The following is a 13,927-nucleotide window of genomic DNA, read 5'->3' on the forward strand; positions in this document are numbered from 1 at the left end:
GGCATGTACAAAATCGAAGTCAGTCGCGATGGCAAAACCTTGTGTACCCGACCGTTTGAACCTGACTTTACCAAGAAGAATTACTTGAGGTCGTACTTGTCCCTGTGCGAGTCCACCGGACAGTTAGGAACCAATACCAGTCACGGTATTACGTACGAGGATTATGCAGGAGGCTACGCTTTGTGGGCTCTTGATTTCACTCCAGACCAAGGCAGCGACGAGGGACATTTCCACCCTATAAAATCCGGCCAGATTCGTGTGGAAATTCAGTTTAAAGACCGAGACCCTGATGAAACGGTGAACGTCATCCTGTATGCAGAATTCGATAATACCATAGAAATCAACAGTTTGAGAGAAGTCATCCTAGATTACTAGAAACCATGGAAGACCCTCTTTACCTAGTGGAGAAACTTTGGACATGAAATGTGAGGAGACTGTGGAAGAAGAAGTGATCATGATGAAGTCGAGATGGCCAGAACAAGAAGCCCATTTAGTCTGCTGTTTTGCCAAACACTTAGTCGAAAAAATGACGGAATTGATCAAGAAAAATTGCTATGGATGGCAAAACGATCATCCCAGTCAAATTCAACACGATAAATGCCTGATGTTGAGTCAAGAAGAAAAATTGGACGAGTATCTGGACGAAGCTTGGAGTCTCATCTCGGACAAAGACGTGTTGCACCAGTGGTATAAAGACTTGCGTGAACATTCTTGTCCACCATTAACCACTCAAGAGATCCATCTTATCGAAGCTCTCCTGAATCAGAGTGAGGAAACGAAACGAAGAAACGGTTACTTGTCAGACATTTTCAAGCAAAAAGTCAGGATCGAATTGACGACTTATTATTACCTGTGAAGAAGAAAAAAAACACACAAATGGATACCTGGGAACTTTATTACCTTTTGAACCACAGTTCGTATACGGCTTCTTGGAATCCTGTCGTCTGTGCTAAAGATGAACTCCCTCATCGCAAACCTCAAGACCATCAAGCTTACGTGATCAACACGGACGACAGTCATCTCCCAGGAACCCACTGGGTAGTCGTTTACTTTCCTCAAGAAGGATGTGTGGAATATTTCGATTCGTACGGATTGCCCCCTTTGGAAGACGATATCATCGACTTTATGAGAAGAAATGCTCAGACCACCCGATTCAACAACGTGAAATTACAAGGCACAGATTCCTTGGTGTGTGGACAATATTGTGTGTATTTTCTGCATCATCGCAGCCTGGGCTATTCCTTAGAACATTTAGTGACTCATTTTGATCCTCGTTCTTCTACTAGAAACGATGTGAAAGTAGATAGATGGTTCTGTGACCATTAGGCTTATCTTTTGTCTCAAGCTAGGAAACGTAGTGTCCATCAATGGCCTAATGATTTCCAACAGTGGAAATCACAATTTCATTCACAACGTTGTCAGCCCTGTTTAAAGTAGATTGTCAATTGAGAAAAAATGTTTGTGATTTGAAAAAAATTGTTTGATGTTATCATGTTGGATTATTGTTAAAAATGTTAGAGTTGTTGTTTAGTGTTAAGTGATTATTGAATAAAAAATGTTGTGTTTTGAAAAAAATGCATTTGTCTTTTGTTTAGCCATAAGAATGTTGGATTGATGCTCTTTCATTTCTTACTATCCCTCTCATGACACTCACTGAACGTTGCGACTCGAAAACCGTGTGGGGGATGTTTTCCTTCACGTCCGCGCTTTGACTTTAAGAACCGGGGTTGTTTCCAGTCTAACCATCCATTGTCGACTCATCCTCCTAAGAAGATGTGCTCCAAACTAGCTAAGCTCAACGAAGCCTACGTGAATTTGCATAGGGTCAGACACAGTCTGATACCGAAGCCAGAAGAAATAGAGAATGTGAGAATGTTAAAAATCACTGAAGACCTGATAGAAGAGCTCTTCAGAGAAGAAATGAACAGGGAAAAAGAAGAATGGACAGAGAAGTACAGACTTCAGAGACAGCAGCAACATCAGCAACAGCAGCAGCAGCAGCAGCAGCAACCTGAAGCTGACAGAGGCTTTGTCGATTGTCGTATCGACACCAAAGAGTTCTTCTTCTCTTTCCGAAGAAGCAGACCTATCGCCAGAAAGTCTATCCTCAGAGGACATCGCATTCTTAGAAACTAAAAAAGATTGCCATAGCAAACAAAAAAAACAGCCCTTTTCAGGGCTACCCCAATACTCTAGAAAAGAAATAACCATCCATTTGCCAATGTGTGTAGGTAGAGTAGTGTGAATATAAACACTAACTATTTCTTAAAAAATGTGAGGGTATGTGTTTGTGAGTTTCTGTGTTTGTGTTTGTAAGTGCTCACGTAAGTTGGTGTGGATAGTATATTAAAATCATGTTTTTTTGGTGTTTGAGGTGTAGATTTGGGGGTTAGATTGGATTTGTTTGCGAATGTAAATAGTCTATTGAAGTGATTTATAAAAAAAATTTAAAATAGTGATGGGTAGCATAAAAAGTGAGTGAGTGTTTCTTTTAGGTCCGCGCGTTGTTGTCTTTTTGGTCATGATCTAGGTAAGATCAATTTTATGTTTTAGGGGGATGTTTTCCATCACGTCCGCGCTTTCAGTATAAATTGAAACTCGCTCGGCAGTCTAGCTACCCTTGTTGATTGATCAACACCGCCAGAAGAATGAACACCAGAATTGTGAAACTGTTAGAACTCCAGATGCACCTGGAATATGCCAGGCGCATACTAAATGAACTGGCCGCGGAGGCCATTGTCGAAGAAGCAAGAATGAAAGAGGAGGAGGAGGAAAGAAGAAGAAAAGAAGAGGAGGAGAGAAGAAACAAAGAAGAGGAGGAGGAGGAAAAGGAGAGAAGAAGAAATTTCAGAATCCCAGAAACCGAAAATTGGGATTCTGAAGCCACGTATCCTGCCTCTGCACTCCCAAGAAGAAAGGTGAAAGAAGACTGGGGAAGAAGATGCGTGTGTGGCGCCAGGCCAGGAAGGTGCAACCATTAGATAGGTGCATCTGGAATTCAAAAAAAAAAAACCAACAGCCCTTTTCAGGGCTACCCAATACTCTAGAAAAGAAATGATTATTAATTTGCCAATGTGTGTAGGTAGAGTAGTGTGAATATAAACACTAACTCTTTTTTAAAAAAATGTGAGGGTATGTGTTTGTGTGTTTGTGTTTGTAAGAGCTCAGGTATGTTTGTGTGAATAGTAGATTATGGGTTTATTTATTGTTTCTTAGCGTATGTGGAGAGTATAGTTTTGGTTTTATTATATGAAATGAGAAAGTAGGGGATGTTTTCCTTCACGTCCGCGCGTTGTTGGGTCATGATCTAGGTAAGATCAATTTTATGTTTCAGGGGAATGTTTTCCTTCACGTACGCGCTTTCACTATAAGAACCCACAAAGTTTGATGTTGGAACCATTCTAAGGAATAACTGAGACAAAATGACTCAAGTATCAGTTCTATTTAATCAATTGAGAGACATCTATTTCTGGATAATGGATGTAGAATATGTTTTAGGAAGAATAGAAGAGGAATGGAGGCATGGAGATATGAAAGACTTTGTAACGAGTAAAGTTCAAGGCCTAAAGACAGCAAGAGATATCATAGCAGGGATGATTGAAGAAGAAGTCAGTAAGTCAAGAGGCTTCATTAACCCACCTTACTTCAGAGTGGGAAGTTTGAAGGAAGCACTGGATAATGTCATCCAAGTCCTGTGCTTCCTAGAAAAAATATTGTACTGGACAGAGTGGAGAAATGTAAAATGGGGATTGGAAAAGGTGAAAAAAGGGGAAGATCTGATGAGAAAAGTAATGGAGGAAGAAGTAGAGAAGATTAAAGAGAAATGGAGGGAAGAAAGAAAAGATGTGGAAAACAAAAAGAAACAGGCAGAGTTTGAGAGGTTGAATCAAAATTGGATAAAAGTTCAGGAAAAGTTTAGAGCTCTAGGTCATCCTGACTGGATGCCAGAAAAGGAGAAAAAGAAGACAGGAATAGTGACAAAAGTGAGAAGATGGTTGAAGAAGTTGGAAGTGTTAGAAGAAACCCAAAGGCCCTTTTCAGGGCCACCCATATTTCTAGAAAAGAGATAGCCTTTTCAATTGCCTACCCCTTTTTAAAATTTAAATTTAAATTTAAATTTAAAAAAATTTAAGAAAAAAAAAATCCCATGTTCAATTCCCCTTGTCCCTAGACAAGCCCAAACTCTATTCCTCATGTTAATTTCCCTTGTCCCTAGACAAGCCCAAACTCTATGTTAAATTCCCATTGTCCCTAGAGTGGCCCAGCGTTTTTCTCCATGTTAAATTTCCATTGTCCCTAGAGTGGCCCAGGGGTCTCTGTAATGCTATTTCCCATTGTCCCTAGGGTGGCCCACCTTACTACTGTCGCAGTTTGTACATCACATCAAACAAAAGTGTAGCACACTCTGCTTGGGACTTGTTCAGCCACGTGTTATATTTTTTGTGTTTGTTGTATTTGTTGAATGGTCGTGTATAAGTATATATATATATATATATATATATATATATATATATATATATATATATATGTGTGTGTGTGTGTGTGTGTGTGTGTGTTTGTGTGTGTGTGTGTGTGTGTGTTTAGAGTCTCTGTGTAAATAATGGTACGGCCCGATAATGCATAGTATTTAATGTTGTTGCACAATTTGTTTTAGGTGAATAAGGTTCGGCGTGTTTCTAAATATAACGATACAAAAATTCTCGAATTGAAAATGCAATTATTAAATCTATTCTTTACACTACCAGGATTAGACATGCCATCATTAAATATGTTATTTACACTACCAGGATTAGAAATGACACTATTAAATCTTTTCTTTACACTTCCAGAATTAGAAACTGCAATCCTGGCTTATTATTCCATCGACATTGTCGACATTGTTAGATTCTTTGTTAACAATATTTATTGCATCGGTTAATGATTATTTTCCGCGTGCACGATAATAGTAGCAAATACATCCACATTGACAACAAAGCTAATTATATGATTTGACTGCGATGCTGCATGTAAGAATTGATCGAGCACCTATACACACATGTAACACTAGCAGAAATGTGATTTACAGTATTTATAATTTCATGATCTGCCTGTTTTCCAAGGCATATACCTTTATATTTATTGTGTCTTAATGCCATTTCTACAACAGTACAGCCTCTTGTGTAGTTAATCAGTCAATAAATATAGGCCTGACTGCAAACTTTACCATGCAAGTTATAAGCTGCATCATAATGGCGGGTTTTATGGTTACTGACATACACACACTAGTGATCAATTAGATATCCGCTGATTTTGGTTCGTAAATCATCAAAGTGAACCACCATTGGTTGGTTTTCTGGCAATTGCTAATGTATTGTATTTACTTGGGTGCGACAGTGATATTAGTAATTGTCAAGTCATTATGGATACAAGGCCATGACCTATATCAGAACAAAATTTCCAAACCCCCATTATTACACTACAATATGTATTATAAATAAATTGCAAATTAGGTGTAAACTCTTTCTCTACACATGGCATAATAAACACATAGATTATACTGTAATAACAAATAGGTGTCTTTATTCATACATTATTCTATATTTGGTCTGCAATCATAATGAGTAGCAAACAAAACATTCAACAACTCTGAAGGATCAACCTTAATATAAAGTATGACAAGTCTAAAGGAACAACCTTAATATAATGTATGACAAGTCTAAAGGAACAACCTTAATATAAAGTATGACAAGTCTAAAGGAACAACCTTAATATAAAGTATCCAACAAGTCTGAAGGAACAACCTTAATATAAAGTATGACAAGTCTAAAGGAACAACCTTAATATAACGTATGATAAGTCTAAAGGAACAAGCTTAATATAAAGTACGACAAGTCTAAAGGAACAACCTTGATATAAAGTATCCAACATGTCTGAAGGAACAACCTTAATATAAAGTATGACAAGTCTAAAGGAACAACCTTAATATAAAGTATTCAACAAGTATGAGGAAACAATCTTAATATAAAGTATGCACCAAGTCTGAAGGAACAACCTTAATATAGAGTATTCAATTTTTCGTGTATCTTACTGATCAGTTCTTAATTTCATATAATTCAAGTTTTTTTTTTATCCACTCTTCTGCTTAGCGGGAAAGTGTCTTCTTCTCACATTAACGTAATACATTCTACTGCTACAATAATACATATATAATAATAATGACAATAATAATAATAATAATAATAATAATAATAATAATAATAATAATTATAATAATAATAATAATAATAAATAATAATGATGACTTTGTAATGCGCCTACCTTTTAGAAGCTCTAAGTGCTTTACAACAACACATATAAGATAAAAAAAACATATAATAATATGATTACAAAAGCACAGAATGAAATATTAAAAACATGCTGAGAATATTTAAGGTAGGAAACATTATTAGGTCTTTAACTTTGTTCTTGCAGTCGAAATAAGTGAGTTTCGAGAGCATTCTTGAATGTGATGATTGTGTCTTTGTGTCTAAGTTCAGTGGACAATTCATTCCACGTTGATGGGCCCTGGTATGCAAAAGAACGCTGTCCATATCACTTTGTTTTCATAATGGGAATGATGAGTATACGATTGTCAGAAGAGGAGCGTAAGTATCTTGCTGGTGGGTACACATGGGTGAGGTCGGATAGATATGTTGGACTAGAGTCCGACAGTGAAACTTAGCATAGAGAACAAATTTTGTGTTTGATTCTGGATCGAATGGATAGCCAGTTAGGGTATAGAGCAGCGGTGAGGTGTGCTCTGATCGTGATACTCTAAATATGATCCGAGCAGCTGTGTTTTGAACTTTTTGAAGTTTCTGGAGCAGATATTGAGATGAACCAGATAGAACTGAGTTACAATAGTCCAGTCTTGAAAGTACTAATGAACACACAAGTGTTTTAGTGGCATCAACTGAAAGATATTTGCGAATTGAGCTGATGCGTCTCAGCTCAAGATATGCAGCCTTGCATATGTTCATGACATGTTGGTGCAATGTGAGAGTACTGTCCAAAGTAACACCTAGGTTTCGTACTGATTGTGTGAATTTGATGTTGGTGTTGCTGATATTTATTGTTTGAGGTAAATGATGTAAATGAGAAAGTATTTGTGTTGTGATCAGAATAGCCTCAGTTTTGTTATCATTCATCTGCAGCTTGTTACATGTCTTCCATGATTTCACATCAGAAATGCACCTCTCTACACCTTTGATGGTAGCATCAACTTCAGTTGGGTGGCTAGATTTGGATATAGATATATATATATATATATATATATATATATATATATATATATATATATATATATATATATATATATATATATATATATATATATATAAAAGTTAACATGGTTTTCATTATATTAAGACAGATATTGAGTAGATATTAAGTAGAAATTACTATATCACTGGAAGATGTCATGCTTTGAAGAATAATAATTATATAACAATATTCAGTGTATTAATACAGGGCAAGCAAGTGAAATGTAAGCAAATAACTAATAACTAATTGATAGTAATATTTCACACTTATTTCAAACCTTTCTTCTCTACTAAAAGAATGGACTACAACTGAGTTAACAACATGGCAAACTCCATTACAATTGTACTGCATTGTTTGTGTGAGTATGTTAGGCTCAATGTAAAATGTAATTCTTGCTGCATCTTGTTTAGTCGTTATGGAACACAATAATTTCAACGCAGTCTCTTATTTCCATTTTTGTGCTATTGTTTAATGCACATAATATGCATATAAAATTGCCTATTTTATCTTTAATAAATACCTTATCCATAAAACAAGTTTAGCCTGCAAATTCCATTGACAGAAGTTAATAACATAGCATGTTCCACATATTTGACTGGTATGTTCTATTACCGTTTTACTACTGACAAAACATATCACTTACTACTACTTACACAACACACACATAACAGTGATGTATTATACTATTGACTGCTATTTACACAAACCCGTGTGACAATTGTGTGTCATACTACTGCTTACTGATATTTACACAACACCCATGTGACACTGGTGTGTCCTACTACTTCTTACTGCTATTTACACAACACCCAAGTGACAGTGGTTATCTTACTACTGTTTACTGCTATTTACACAACACACATGTGACACAGGTATGTCCTAGGACTGCATACTGCTACTTGCACAGCACACATGTTGCACTCTTGTGTCCTACTATTGCTTACTGCTACTTACATAACAACACACATGTGACACTGGTGTTTCCTACTACTGCTTACTGCTACTTACATAACACACATGTGACACTGATGTATTCTTCTACCACTTACTGCTACTTACATGACCCCCACATTCCACGGGTGTGTCCCACTACTGCTTCCTGATATTTACCCAACACCCATGTGACACTGGTGTGTCTTACTAATGCTTACTACTACGTACACAACACCCATGTGAAACTGGTGCGTCCTACTACCGTTTACTGCTACTTACACAACATAAATGAGACACTGATGTATCCTATTACTGCTTACTGCTATTTACACATTACCCACGTGACACTAGCATGTCCTCATACTGCTTACTGCCATTTACACAGCACACATGTGACAGTGTTGTGTCGTACTACTGCTTGCTGCTATCCATACAATACCCACGTGACAGTGGTGTGTCCTACTACTGCTTACTGCAATTTACACAACCCCACGTGACACTCGTATGTCCAACTACTGCTTACTGCTACTTACAAAACACACATATGACATTGGTGCATCCTATTACCGTGTTGCTACTTACAAAATACATATTAGACTGGTATGTCATATTACCACATTACTACTTCGAAAACACACCCCATCAAGATTCAGTATACTTACGTTTTCATTTTATCATACTACATTATTAAATAATGTGTGATATATTTGTTATGGCGAATGATTTTAGTTTCTGATCAATGCTTGCTATTTTGATGTGACCTTTAAAAGAGGCATTCTAAAGAGACTGCCCCATAAGCATGGCTACTGAGAAATAGTGACCATCGGCAGTAAATAATATCAAAGTAAAGAAAGAAAACTGATTCAGGAAATAATATTAAAACCAACACATTCAATATCAAACATTCTACAGTAAATTCATTTAATATCAAACATTCTATAGTAAATGTATTTAATATCAAACATTCTACAGTAAATTCATTTAATATCATGCATTCTACAATAAATTCATTTAATATCAAACATTCTACAGTAAATTCATTTAATATCAAACATTCTACAGTAAATTCATTTAATATCAAACATTCTACAGTAAATTCATTCAATATCAAATATTCTACAGTAAATTCATTTAATATCAAACATTCTACAGTAAATTCATTCAATATCAAATATTCTACAGTAAATTCATTTAATATCAAACATTCTACAGTACATGCATTTAATATCAAACATTCTACAGTAAATTCATTTAATATCAAACATTCTACAGTAAATTCATTTAATATCAAACATTCTACAGTAAATTCATTTAATATCAAACATTCTACAGTAAATTCATTCAATATCAAATATTATACAGTAAATTCATTTATTATCAAACATTCTACAGTAAATACATTTAATATCAAACATTTTATAGTAAATTTATTTAATATCAACCATTATACCTTATATTCATTTAATATCAAGCATTATACAGTAAATGCATTTAATACCAAATATTCTACAATAAATTCAATTAATATCAGACATTCTACAGTAAGTTCATTTAAAGTCAAACATTCTACGGTAAAATAATTTACAGTCTAACATTCTACAGCAAATTCAATTAATGCCAAACATTCTATAATAAATTCATTTAATATCATGCATGCTACAGGAAATACATTAAATATCAAGCATTCAACAGTAAATTCATTTAATATCATGCATGCTACAGAAAATACATTAAATATCATGCATTTGACAGTAAATTCATTTAATATCATGCATGCTACAGGAAATACATTAAATACCATGCATTCTACAGTACATTCATTTAATATCAAGCATTCTACAGTACATTCATTTAATATCAAGCATTCTACAGTACATTCATTTAATATCAAGCATTCAACAGTAAATTTATTAAATATCAAGCATTATACAGTAAATTCATTTAATATCATTCCTTCTACAGTAAATCCATTTAATATCATGCATTCTACAGTAAATTCTGCTCTGCTATGTTGCAATTCTCCATGATATGCCAGGGGTTACAAACGGACAATAGACAACGTTTTCATACCGAATGAGTCGCAACATCAGTTACCAATAACCACACCATCCCCTGGGAACCTGAAGGAGGTGATAACTATGCTATTGGTGCAAATGCAATCACATTATGAGCAAAACATGTCATCACTATTAGAACCTGGAATGTTGGGACTTTAAGGTCAGCAGGGAATCTTGATGAGCTAATCTATCAGTAGGGAGGATACCAATTTCACATCCTTGGATTCAATGAGATGCACTTGAAGTCTTTTTGGAGAGAGATCAAGAAATACAGGAGACAGGATTTACTTCAGTGGATATAAGGACAAGAACGAGTGTGGAGTCACATCTATCCTCACATAAGGGCATTGCGAATGCAGTCATGGGTTGTTGACCAGTGTCTAAAAGGACAATTACTATCCACTTAAGGGTACCAAGATTAGCATCATAGAGGTTATGCCCCAACATCTGACCATGATGATGAGGAAGTGGATGAGTTGTACGACCAGATTCAAATTATCAAAGACCAGACACCCAAGAACCATATTCTAGTTACTCAATGAGACTGAAATGCCAGGAAAAGATGCAAAGGTATACTGGCGAGAAGTTTGTGGTCCATATTGTAATAAACAGACCAACGAGACATGATTCAAGCTCCTAGACTTCATCACCTACAATAACGTAGTGCTATTGAACTTCCTTGGCCCGCACAAACTATCTTGCAGGTCTGGTGCTGAAGAATAAACCTAGACTCCTTGATAATCACCTTCCACACAGCAGTAATAGGCACTGCCACCAAGATCCTTAGAAATCATCATAAAATAAAGAAACCATTGGTCACTGCAGATATCCTCGACCTCTGTGATGTGAGGAGAAAACTGAGGAAAAGCAAGGAGACCAAGAAAGATCCGAAAAACACAAGGAGATTAACAAGAGAATCAAAGAAAGTGAAGGAAAGCTGGTTAGCGAAGGAGTGTAAGAAGGTCGAGGAACGCCTGAACCAGAATAACAGCAAAAAGGCATACCAGTTGGTGAAAGACCTGGCTATAAAGTTAGATGGGATCTACGATGAGCCAGGACAAAGTTGGTTAAAGATCTCACAGAAGATCAAGAAATTCATAACATATGGATGGAGTATTATTATTCAGAGCTTTACAACCAAGAGATTTCTAGAGACTCAGCTGTACTAAACTTCCAATTGAAGACAACAGATGTAGACCATCTGATCCTCAGGAAAGAAGTTGAGGCTGCAGTAAAGGCACTAAAGAAAGGGAAATCAGATGGGGTAGACAATATATCAACAGAATTTGTTCCAGCAGGTGGAACCTTCATGATAATGTCCTCACAACAATCTGTAGCAAAATCCGGCAAACTGGAGAATGTCCCACCCAAAGATCCAGTCTCTGGTCATCACTTCCCCTACAAACGGGAATATGCAGCTGTTACAGATCTACCAAACAATCAGCCTCAACAAACATCCAGTCAATGCTATGCTCAAGACCATCCTCAACAGACTGAAACCCCAAGCAGAGCACATCATTGCTGAAAAACAGGCAGGTTTCAGCACAGGATGTAGCACTATATAACAGATCTTCAAGCTTTGAATCCACTGTGGGAATAATCGGCAGCATCAACAGGACCTATATCATGTCTCCACTGAATGTTATTCTGGTTCAGGCTTTCCTTGAATTTCTTACATTCGTGCTCTAACTAGCTTTCCTTCATTGAAGCCACGGTCAGATTCAGACAGAGTTGCCTTCTCTCACACATTCTCTTCAACATCCGCAGTACCTGGAAAGGATCATGTCTGATATTTTAGAAGACGGCAAGGACAGTGCCAGTGTTGGAGGCAGAACAATCACAAACCTCTATTTCACTGATCATAACAATGGTTTAGCAGGAGATGAACATGAACTGGTAACCTAAGTGAACCATATCAACCATGCATCACTAAGGTATTGGATGATGATGAGCACTGAAAAGACCAAGCTAATGACAAACAGCTTGAATGGCATCCAAACGAAAATAAGAGTGAGTGGACAGAAGCTGGCAGTGACAAGTAAATAGTTGCTATCGCCTCTGATGAAGGTTCTAAACCTGAGGTTCTTTCCAAGATTGCACAGAAAACAACTGCACTTGATAGGCTTCAGCCTGTTTGGAAGGACTGCAACATTAAGTTTGAATCCATGATCAAGCTTATGCAATAATTCTTCTTGTCCAAATTTCTGTATGCATGCGATACATTGACCCTGACAGCAGAACTAGAGAGACGAGTCCGAGCCATTCAGTTGAGATGTTATCAAAGGATCCTAAAAATCTCAAACATAGACCATGTCTCTCATAAGGTGTGCATTAGAATCCAGTGTGCGATTGGACCATATGAGGAACTGTTCACCACCATAAAGAAATACAAACTAAGACGGCATGGTCATGTCTCACGCACATATGGCCTGTGAAGGACAATCCGAAAGGGCACAGTGAGAGGAAAGAGAAAACAATGCAGATAGAACACGAGATGGGAAAATAACATCAAAAGAGCGGACAGGCATGGCATTTGCACAATCTCAAAGAGCAGTGGAGAATAGGGCAAGATGGAGAGAGATTGATGCAATGTCATCAGTGGCATCTCAGCCAGGCAATGGGAATTGAAAAATGAATAAAATGAATATATACATATAAGATAGAATAACAATTTATTTAATGTAAACTCTATATAAAAAAATTGACATGACATACAAAAACAATAGAGACATCAAATCAAAAATGGTTTATAAGATATACAAACACAATATAATACATCAATAAGATAGAACAAATAGACCAGTACCCAACATAAAAGATAAGCAAGCAAAGCATTTGGAAGTGAAAGTAATTTAAAATGAATTTGTCCATAAGACAAAGACACTAAAACAAAGTAGTAGCATATGCATCAGATATCATCATCAGGGCAGAAGATTTTGGGGTGAGGGTAATCATTTGCATATACATTATTACATTTACAGTCTTTACCATTATACATTGTATTACCATTAAAGTAAATGAGATAATAAGTCTTTGTCAGCAAGAAGTGTACCTCATCACAGTAAGCAGCCTTTCACTGGACATAATCATGAATTATGTGAAATACATAATAATAAATGTGACGTGCTACTGTCAATATAGGTATCACTACTCTCAACAGTTTTATCGATTTTTATTTTAAATCATAACCAAGATGATATAAGATCAAAATAGAATCTCCCACTACTTAGCCTCTGAGACAAAACTTATCATACCTCACACTGCTTAGCCTCTGTGACAAAACTTATCATACCTTATGTGTACTAAACATACTTACTGTTATTTTCCTCTTGAACTGATGGCTCATCCTTGAATCTCAACAAAGTAGATGACCTCAATGCACATTAACGACCCAGATGGAAAAGATTACTACACCATATATGGCAGACAAACTGAAAAATCAACTTTTGTTTTCTTTTACATCATTAAAAATCATTTACAAAAAGTGCCACTTGATGTTGGATGCCTTGATACATCTATGTACTACAGCCCCTTGATCTTAGCCTGATTGATCCCTTAAAAAGCTACATTATGTTATGAGTGCAACCACTGGATGCCCAGAGAATATAATACAGTAATGACAATATGCAAACTTTATTTTGCTGTTTTGGGTTTAA

The sequence above is a fragment of the Sinohyriopsis cumingii genome, unplaced genomic scaffold (genome assembly GCF_028554795.1).
Source record: "Sinohyriopsis cumingii isolate HCF-2022 unplaced genomic scaffold, ASM2855479v2 utg000695l, whole genome shotgun sequence".
In the NCBI taxonomy this organism is placed as follows: domain Eukaryota; kingdom Metazoa; phylum Mollusca; class Bivalvia; order Unionida; family Unionidae; genus Sinohyriopsis; species Sinohyriopsis cumingii.